Below are 9325 nucleotides of genomic sequence, written 5' to 3'. Positions count from 1 at the left end.
TGCCCAAAATTAAGGAAGGAAGGTTTATTTCGCTTACAGTTCATGGAAGTTTCAATCCTTACTTGGGAGATCATAAGGCAGAGTGGCACATGGCAGAGGGCTGCATCTCAGGATGGCAGCACAGCAAAGCTGCCACCACACACACACCAGGGCGGAATGGGGGAGGAATGCCCCAAGCACTCTTTTCTTGTCCCTTACGTATGCAAACTATCCACTCCCAGGTGGGTGCAGCTCTCACACCCATATTCAAACTCTAGTAGCCTGCCCCAGGGCTGCAGGAGGCTTTGGGGGGACACACAGACATAAACCATAACAACATGCTCAGTATTCTCCAGCACCATGGGTAGTGCCTAGCACATAGTAGATCCTCCATAAATATTTGTGACTGATTTAAGGAGGAATTGCTGAAATCTGTTGAAGCTCTCTTATGCAGCTGGCACTGGGCCAAGCATCTACTTGTGGATTATCTTATTTAACCCTCATACCTCCACAGATTCAAAAACACTTTCCATGTCCTATGGGGCTCCCATGACCTGGTCCTGCCTTGCTTTCTGCTATATCTCTTGCCATTCTCTTTGTTCCCCAAACACATTGAACTGTGTAGCCTCAGAGGTTCTGAACTGTATTTGCTTTTCCTCCATAGAAACATGCTCCCTTAGAACTTCACATGATCCCTTCACTCCCACACTTTATTAGAGACTCTACCCAAGTACCCATCATTAGGAAGGCCTTTGCTGACTACTCTGTCTAAATTAGCATCTCATCATTCACTTTCCTCCCTCAGCTTCTTCTGTGAACACTATGTTGCATTTTGATCCATTGGTTTCCTATCCTTCCTCCCCCACTAAAAAATCAGGATAGAGGATGTTCACACATCGCTGATGCCCTGGTATCTGGAACAGCATGTGTCACAGAGATGCTCAGTATGCCCTTTAGAATCCGCATCCCACAGTCTAAATGTAGATCCAGAAACTGGAAAGAGTGACTCAAATTTCCTGGGTTGTGGAAGTAATAGCGAGGATAGGAAGAACTCAGGGCTTGGTCCAGTCCTTAAACACTGCCCTATGGTCTTAGAGCCCCTATGTACTCAGCTCTGTTTTTTAATATAGTGGGTTACTGAGAAATTAATCACTTCCTGAATAGCATAATATCTGATACAATCTTTATATATGAAGTCAAGCCTTACTATCAACTCCTGCAGGACAAGGCGTTGTGTAAACTTGAGCAAGTTAATTACCTCTCTAAACCCAGTTTACTCACCTTTCATGATGCTACTGATATAGGTATTCAATGTGTAGGTGCTTGTGATGCCCTTAGCATAATATCTGGTGCAGTAAGCCCTAAACAGATTCATTTCCATTATTATGAGTCATTTTGGTTACCTTTCTGTCACTGGGACAAAATGCCTGACATACATAACTTAAAGGAGAAAAGGCTTATTTGGGCTCATGCTTTCAGTCCGAGGCTGGCTGACGCTAATGCACAAAAAGCGTAGAGGAAGGGTATGGAGGAGGAAAGCTGCTCAGTTCATGGCATCCAGGAAGCAGAGAGCAGGAGGAAGAGTTCAAGAGTAAGGGGCAAGGGGCCAAATATGGTGCTGAAGGTGATGCCCAGAATTGTGCTTTACTAATCTCCTAGGTGTCTCTCAAGTCAATCAAGTTGAGATCAAAATTAATCATCACCTGTGTTCATATTCCTCCCACATGGTTTAGCACCTAGCACAGAGTAGAAACTCCAGAATTTGCTGGGGCTCAAGTCTTTCTGGCCCATGCATGAAAGACTGTGAAGAGACCTTAGCTGCTTCTCTCCTACATCATAACTTCCTTATTATACTTTTCTGACCCTTTGACCTCAGGGTTGATCATGGGACCTGTTTTAGTCAGTGACATGAACAGAAGTAACATGGACCTCTTTCCTTCCAGGGAGAAGCTTTAAGAGCCACTGTCAAACCAGGCATGGTGGCACATGCTTTGTGATGCCAGCACACTAAGAAGTTGAGGCAGGAGAATTGCAAGTTCAAGCCCAGAAAAAAGACAATTTAGCAAGTTAATAAGACCTTGCCTCAGAAAAACAAAAATAAAAAGTCCTGGGGATATAACTTGTGTGAAGTTTCTGGGTTCAGTCCTTAGCACCCCAAAAGAAAAAGCCACTGTGAAACATTATGAACCACTGTATGGTTTGTTCTGATCCCACCTGGCCTTGGACGTGAGACCAACAGCATTCCAGAGAGACAGACACTACTCCAGAGATTAATCCTAGGTCCCAGGCCAGGAGCCCACTGGCAGCAGAGCTACCTCTGACCTACCAGCAACATGAAACATGATCAAGAAATGGGCTTTCGTTGTTCTGAGTGAGACACTGGGAATTGGGGTCATTTGTTACTGCTGCATACACACGCCTACCCTGACTGTGTTGCACTGTGTCACGGGACTGTGGCCATAGCATCATCTCGGGATTCTACATGTTTTCAAATGACATGCATGTGCATGAAAATAGCATGGGGCAGCAAGGTGGAAAGTGATGGCAAGGAGAGTATTCCAGCTGGGAAAGGTAAGCAGGCCAGAGAGCCCCATACCAGAGCTAGGGGAGCATGGTGCTGCTACTGGTAGTGATAATCGCTGGTATTGTTTGGCATAGATCTTTTATCTGTATGTTTACATGTATAGATATTTTTCTATCATAAATAAATGGAATCATACTGTATGAATTGTTCTGCAATTTGCTTTTCTTATTTTAACTTAGTATTTCTTGGCGATCTTTTCATGGCACTCTGCAGAAGTCTATCTCATTTTTGTAATGGTTCATATTTTTTCCATGATATGAATGAAGTATAATTTATTTAACTTTCCACTATTAATGGACATTTATATCCATTTGAATTTTTCCCTCCTCCTGTGATTCATGGGTTCCAATAGCTCTGCTAATGTCAAACTTTACAACACAGGGATATAAACGACCACATTTTTCTCTCACCAAATTTGTAAATGTCTCATCAACAACAGCACGGGGGTGGATGTGTGAGTGGGCTGCAGATATGATGTTCATAGGCCATGGCAGTCCCTTCTGGGGACAGCTGCTGTTTGCCAGCACTGTTTCTGGGTGAAAGAGAAGAGCAGCCCCTTCCCCATCTCTCAATTCCCCACCTTCTCTCATCTCCCAGGAGCCGTACTTAATGCCTAAAAAGATTCCAGGCTAAAGGCTCCCTGTCCTTTGACCCAACAAGCATATCAAGTGACAAATGCATTCTTAATTTATTTTATACCTGGGTTTGATACTCCCCTAACCTATGTTTTAAGCCTACTCTGAATTCACGTATTTCTGGTCTCTTGCTGTATTTATATCTCCTCTGTCAGTCTGTTTCTGTTGTCTCCTTCTTCATTTCTCCACCCCAGCATACAAGTGTAGACAATCAAGGCGTGTGCATTAGTTATCATATGGAATTTTGCTGGGAGTGAAGAAGTAGAACATAGCAATTTGGGGGCAATAAGATAAGAATTTATTACAGAAGATTTTCCAGGTGCCTTTCTATGGCTTGTTTTTATGGGCTCCTCAATGCCATCTTGTCTGTTCTAGGATGCTGTCCTACCATGGCAACATTTCTAAAGCCAGTATGTGTCCTATCAGTTTGCATTTAATGCTATATTTAAAAAGAATGAATAGCCAATTTTTAGGATTGGAGTAAATTCCTATAGGTCAACATGGTTCACCAGCTTCCACCACTAGGAATAGTAAAAAATGATGGATTATCTGGCGTAATGGTTCACACCTGTAATCTCAGCACTTTGGGAGGCTGAGGCAAGAGAATCCCAAGGTCAAACCTAGCCTACACAACTTAGTGACCTACTGAAACCCTGTCTCAAAAATAATTTTAAAAAACCATAATAGGAGTGGGGATATACTTCAGAGCAAAAACCCTGGAGTCAATCTCCAGTACCCACCCCATGCACATACACAGAGATTATGTACTGCAGATGTAATGCCAAGGGCCAAGAAGCCAGACAACATGGCTTCCCTCTGCCTCTCCCCTATGTGCACCACACCTGAAGTGTCCATAGTGAAGCCCTTTCTTAGAGGGTGATTCCCCGGTTTGGTAAACCAGAGCGTCAGTTCACCTTGAAGTGCTCAGGTCAGGAACAGGCCTGTGACCTAAGCTGAAGAGCCTTTTGGGAAAGGTTACAGAGCCATTAAGAATGAGGCCCTATTGGCTGGCAATAAGCCAATAAGATAAAGTAGGCACTATTTTTGCCCTTGAAATAATTGCCTTTAAAATAATTCCATAATCATCATTCAATAATGAACCCACGGGAGATGAAACCAGCCCAAGAAGGTAGACTCCAGGGATGAAGAGGGTGGTTCTCTGTATCTCTGTGCAGCATCTGAGTCCACTCCTCATGTTTTGTGCTCCTTTTATCATACATTATTCTATTTACTCCTTCTTTGAGGCATTTTCACATGTTACCCTTTATTTCTGGAATGTTCATGCCCTGGTTAGATAATAACTCCATGAGCCTTGAGCTCAAGGATCTCCTCCTGTGGAGGCTTGTCCTGACCCCACCCCAGGAAGACCTCACCTTGGCATTCTCTGTCTCTTAACTCCCCAGTGTGCTGGTTATTCATAAAAGCCCACACACAGATGTGTGTGTGTGTGTGTGTGTGTGTGTGTGTGTGTGTGTCTGTATACGTAATCTGAAAGATGTCCTTCTACTTCCCTAGACTGTAAGCTCCTTGAGGGTGAAGTCATTGTCTCTGTTCACCAGTATCCCCCAGTGTTTACCGCAAGCCTAGAACTTTGCAGATCCTTAATATTTGCTAAAGCAAGGGATCAGTGACTAACTTGGGTTGAAGTCACTTGATCAGAACACTTTTCTGGATTATGATTCCTGGGTTCCAGCTGTGATCTCAAGGAAACCACTTGTGTCTGAGATTCGGTTTTCTCATCTATGAAATAGGAATAAAAACAGCACCCACAACCAAGGGATGCTGTGAGGACTCCACAAGATGTTGCCTGTAAAGTCAAAGTCAGGAGGAGCAATGGCAGTTGCGTTCATTCTGATCAGGGACTTGTGAGCTGCTGCTTCTCCTGCTAACAGAGAAGGAGTCACCCAATGAGGCCAAAGGACAGATGCTCCATTTTAAGTCTGAGTTTTTTTCAGGCAGTGTATTTCTACATGTCTCCAAGCCAAACTGAAACAAGAACAATTACACAAACCCTGAAGAATGCTGTGTTGGCCTCACCCTGGTTTGCAGCTTGCAGCTGCCCATGAGCCCACAGTGCAGCCATGTTCACAGAATATCACTTTGTGCCTGGAAGCTTCTTGAAGTTTGCATGTTTCAAAATGCAACGTACTAAGCAATCAGCTGGGCATCTTCTCCAAGGATGGCTTCTGACTCAGCAAGTCTGGGGCCCGAGATGCTGCTGATCGAGGACCTTGTTGAAAGCAGCCAGATAGGTACACAGGAAGAGGCAAGACTCATGGCTCCAAGGAGCTGGCTCAGAAGCCCTGAGCTTTTTGAGAGGAGTGGGTGACCGAGGAGGAAAGACAACAATGAGAAATGGAAATAAATACTGTGCACCACAATCTCATTAATGTCTAAAATTAGATTAACATAATTAAAAATTTAAAAGCTAGATTAAAGTGTGTCAGCCTGGAATTGAGTGCTGAATTATGCTGTGGCGCTTGGCTTTTTCCTTAACGGTTTGTGCTAATGGGTATTTCAAAGACTTCTGGGTTACATGTTGTTCTTTGTGATTGTTAATTATTACCAAACACATCCCATTGGCTCTATTTTTGGAGACAGCTCTTGTGGGATGTGGCTGCCAGCACCCTCCACGAATGTCCAAGAATGCTGTGGCGTTGGCCCTCTCTTCTCTAACTCATGGGACAGAGCAAAGAGGGCGTCATAGTCACCTTATCAATGGTCAGCGTGCATGTAACATGTGTCATATCTGCCACAATGGCCGGCAATGCTAGAATTCATGTTTCCATTTTATAAGCAAAGAAATCAAGGTTCAAACAAGCGGTCTTCTCTGAGCACCAGATAGTTAGTGAGGACAGCTGGGATACTAACACAGTTCTGTTTGACTTCAAAACATGGATACATTTCGAATGACCTCTGGGAAGAATAAGTCCTTCTAGAGTTTCAGTTAAGGTGTGGTGTGGTGTGTGTGTGTGTGTGCATGTGCATGCGTGTGTGTGCACATGTGTACAAGCAGAAGAGGTAAGATGGCACCAAGAGAAAGGGAGCCAGAGGAAGCATCTAATTGTAAAACGTCTGTCTCTTGTTTTTGCTCAGGCTGCCATCCTGTCCCATTACCAACTGATATAATTTACTACGTACTTGAACAGAATGAGACTAAGTGATCTGCTTCCTCACCAGCATCACAGAGCTCTTATTAACTCAGCTCTAATTCTGGTCCTGGAGTCATGAAGTCTGTACTCAGACACCGGGAGATTAAGGTCCTGAGGGGACTATTATCATGGTGACATCCCTATTGGCACAGCTTTCCCCCTGGAATGGGCAGGACTCTCTGGAGCAAGACACAATTATCAAGGCCATTCTTTCATGGGCAATGTCCACACCCTGCCAGGCTTCTCTCCAGAGTGCTCCGAGATTTGTAGTTTTCCCAAAGCATCTTCCTATTGCTCTGATTTTATTCAGTGAGCTATTTTGAAAGAGTCCTGAGAGTGAACTTTGCCTGACCTGAACCTTAATTGGAAGTTCACTTATGCAGGTAGAGGCAGCTTTGAGCTGGAGACTGAACTTTCACCTCCTTACGTAAGCCTGAGAGCTACAGTCTACTCTTGTGATTCTTTTAGGAAGTATTTGCTAAGGACTAACTGTTGGTCAGTCTTTTCAGTATTGAGACTAAGAGAATAACACCTAGGATTCCAGATGATGAGATATTAAGAACACAGATAAAATGTAAAAATGGTTCAGCCTCTGTGGAAAACATATTGGATATTCTTTTAAATGGTAAACATAGAGTTGCTGAAAAAAGAACACAAACCAGAGGTAACTAGTGCTTATAGGATTATACACAACAGTCCAGAAAGTGGAAACAACTCAAATATCTATCAGGAGATGGGTAGATACACAAAATATGTTTTATCCATACAGTGGAGCATTTTTGGCTGTAGAAGGGAATGACATGCTCATATGTGTGCTACACAGTGGATGAATTTTATGTTGGATGGATGAGAGCATTTTCGTTTTTCTTTTTTTTGAAGAGAGCATTATGTCAAGTGAAAGAAGCCAGATGCAAATTATGATTCCATTTACATGAAAGCATCCAGAACAAGTAAATCCATGGAGACAGAAAGCAGATTAGAGGTTGTCAAGGGCTGGGGAAGAGAAATAGGGAGACTGCTTAATGGGCATGGGGTTTCCTGTGGAATGATGATGTCATGGAACTAGCTAGAGGTGATGGTCGCACGACACTGGGAATGGACTGAAACCACTGACTGGCATTCACGAACTGGTTCATTTTAGGTCACAGGAATTTTATCTCATTTAACAAATGCAGACTAATGGAACAATAGAAGTGTTAACAGGTAGATGAAAAGGGTAATGGGGTAAGAGTAAACAAGGATGAAACAGTAGAGTGGTGTTGGTGAAATGGTCAGAGAGGGTCTCCACTGTAAGAGAAAAAAGCTTGGAGAAGGGAAAAAGTGGGAAGAGCCATCCAGAGACCCCTGTCCTGGTCCACAGAGGAGGTGACAATGGCAGAGACTTCATTAGCAGAAGTACAGGTGAGGATGTGAATGGGCATGGGTAGATTCAATTCTTGACTGAAATCTTTAGGTAAAATTCTAGCTCTTGGGAAAAAATGCACAAGGCAGCTGTGGTCTGATGTGAAGTAAAAGGTGGTGGGGAGATTTGAGTCCTGGGGATGGGGAAAAGTTTTTTGATATTCTCTGTGCGATTACTGGTGAGTGTGCTTTTGTAGAGGAGTGAAACTTCCATTATCTTGTCAGCCAGCTGGAGATCTCTTGAGGGCAAAGCTGTCCCTTGAAGCAGACACCTTGATGGGAGGCTTGGAGGAAAAGGGGAATCCTGAAGTCATCAGTCTGTCAGAGCCAAGACAATGAAAAACAATGAAAAACAAGTTTTAGCAGTATTATAGAATTTCCCCGCATGTGTGGCTGGAGGACGGCAAAGAGAGGAAAGAGCAGAGGGAGAGAGGCTCAGCGAGCTGGTGCGGCGCAGTGCGGCTGCCCGGGGACCACTCACCAGTGGGGACTCTCTGGAGAGGTTTCTTGAGTCACCCAGTTTAAGGCCCGGTGAAAAGATCAAGAAGCTGAGTCCTAGAGAAGCAGAATGCTTGCAGAAAGATAGGGAGAGGAACCCAGCATGGGGGTGAACCCCTCTAATCCCAGGTACTTGGGAGACTGAGAGAGGAGGGTTGTCAATCTCAAGGTCAGTCCAGGCAATTTTGCCAGATACTTTGCTAGATGCTTTTTTAAAATAAAGTTTTAAAAATCGCTGGGGATGTACCTAATGAGAAGCTCTGGGTTCAATCCTCAGTACTGAAGTAAAAAAAGACAGGAGATAGTAAGTGGCATGTCCAAAAATCAAATCCTCTTCTACTGTACTCCTGCGTTAGAGTGTTTTAAAATGATTTCTTCAAAGGTAAATAAATATCCAAGCTGTACTCATTGTAAAGTTAAAGTGAAATGAAAAGGAACAAAGGACAAACATCCATCTACCCACTCATTTAACTCCTCATCCATCCATCCATTCATCCATCCGTCCATCCATCCATCCATCTGTTTTCCTACCCATCCACCCTCTTTCTATCTTCTCATCCATCCATCCACTCACCCACACACCTGCTTATCTTCTGTCCATTTGTTTATATATTAATCCACCCACCCTCCTACAATCTCATTGATTCATGCAACTTCTAATGTACTGCCCACCTACCTATGCACTCATTTATCTGTTCACCTGTCTATCCATTTCCTCATCCAACAAATATTTGTAGCAAATTTACCTTCTGAGATAAGATGAAGGGCTTTCAAGAAGCAGATCCTGGGTGGCTTTATATTTGAATTATGCTCTGATACTAATGGGGACCCATACAAGGGTCTTAATCTGGGATGGCCTAATCTCATTTAAATTCAAATGATTACTTTAGTGTAGAAATGATGGTTTGGAAGGGGCAGAAGTAGGAGCGTGGAGATACACTTCCTATGTTGTCCAACAATCCTATTTCTTCTGGTCACCTGGTCAGGCATGCAGTTCAACAGGTGCTTCCTGAACTGCCACTATGTGCCAGGCCCAGGCATTCTGGATGCAAAGATGACCCTGTGGTGTTTCCTAC

The sequence above is a fragment of the Chinchilla lanigera genome, unplaced genomic scaffold (assembly GCF_000276665.1).
Source record: "Chinchilla lanigera isolate Chin_1 unplaced genomic scaffold, ChiLan1.0 scaffold00041, whole genome shotgun sequence".
Classification (NCBI taxonomy): Eukaryota; Metazoa; Chordata; class Mammalia; order Rodentia; family Chinchillidae; genus Chinchilla; species Chinchilla lanigera.
Note: the sequence above shows the minus strand (reverse complement) of the source record.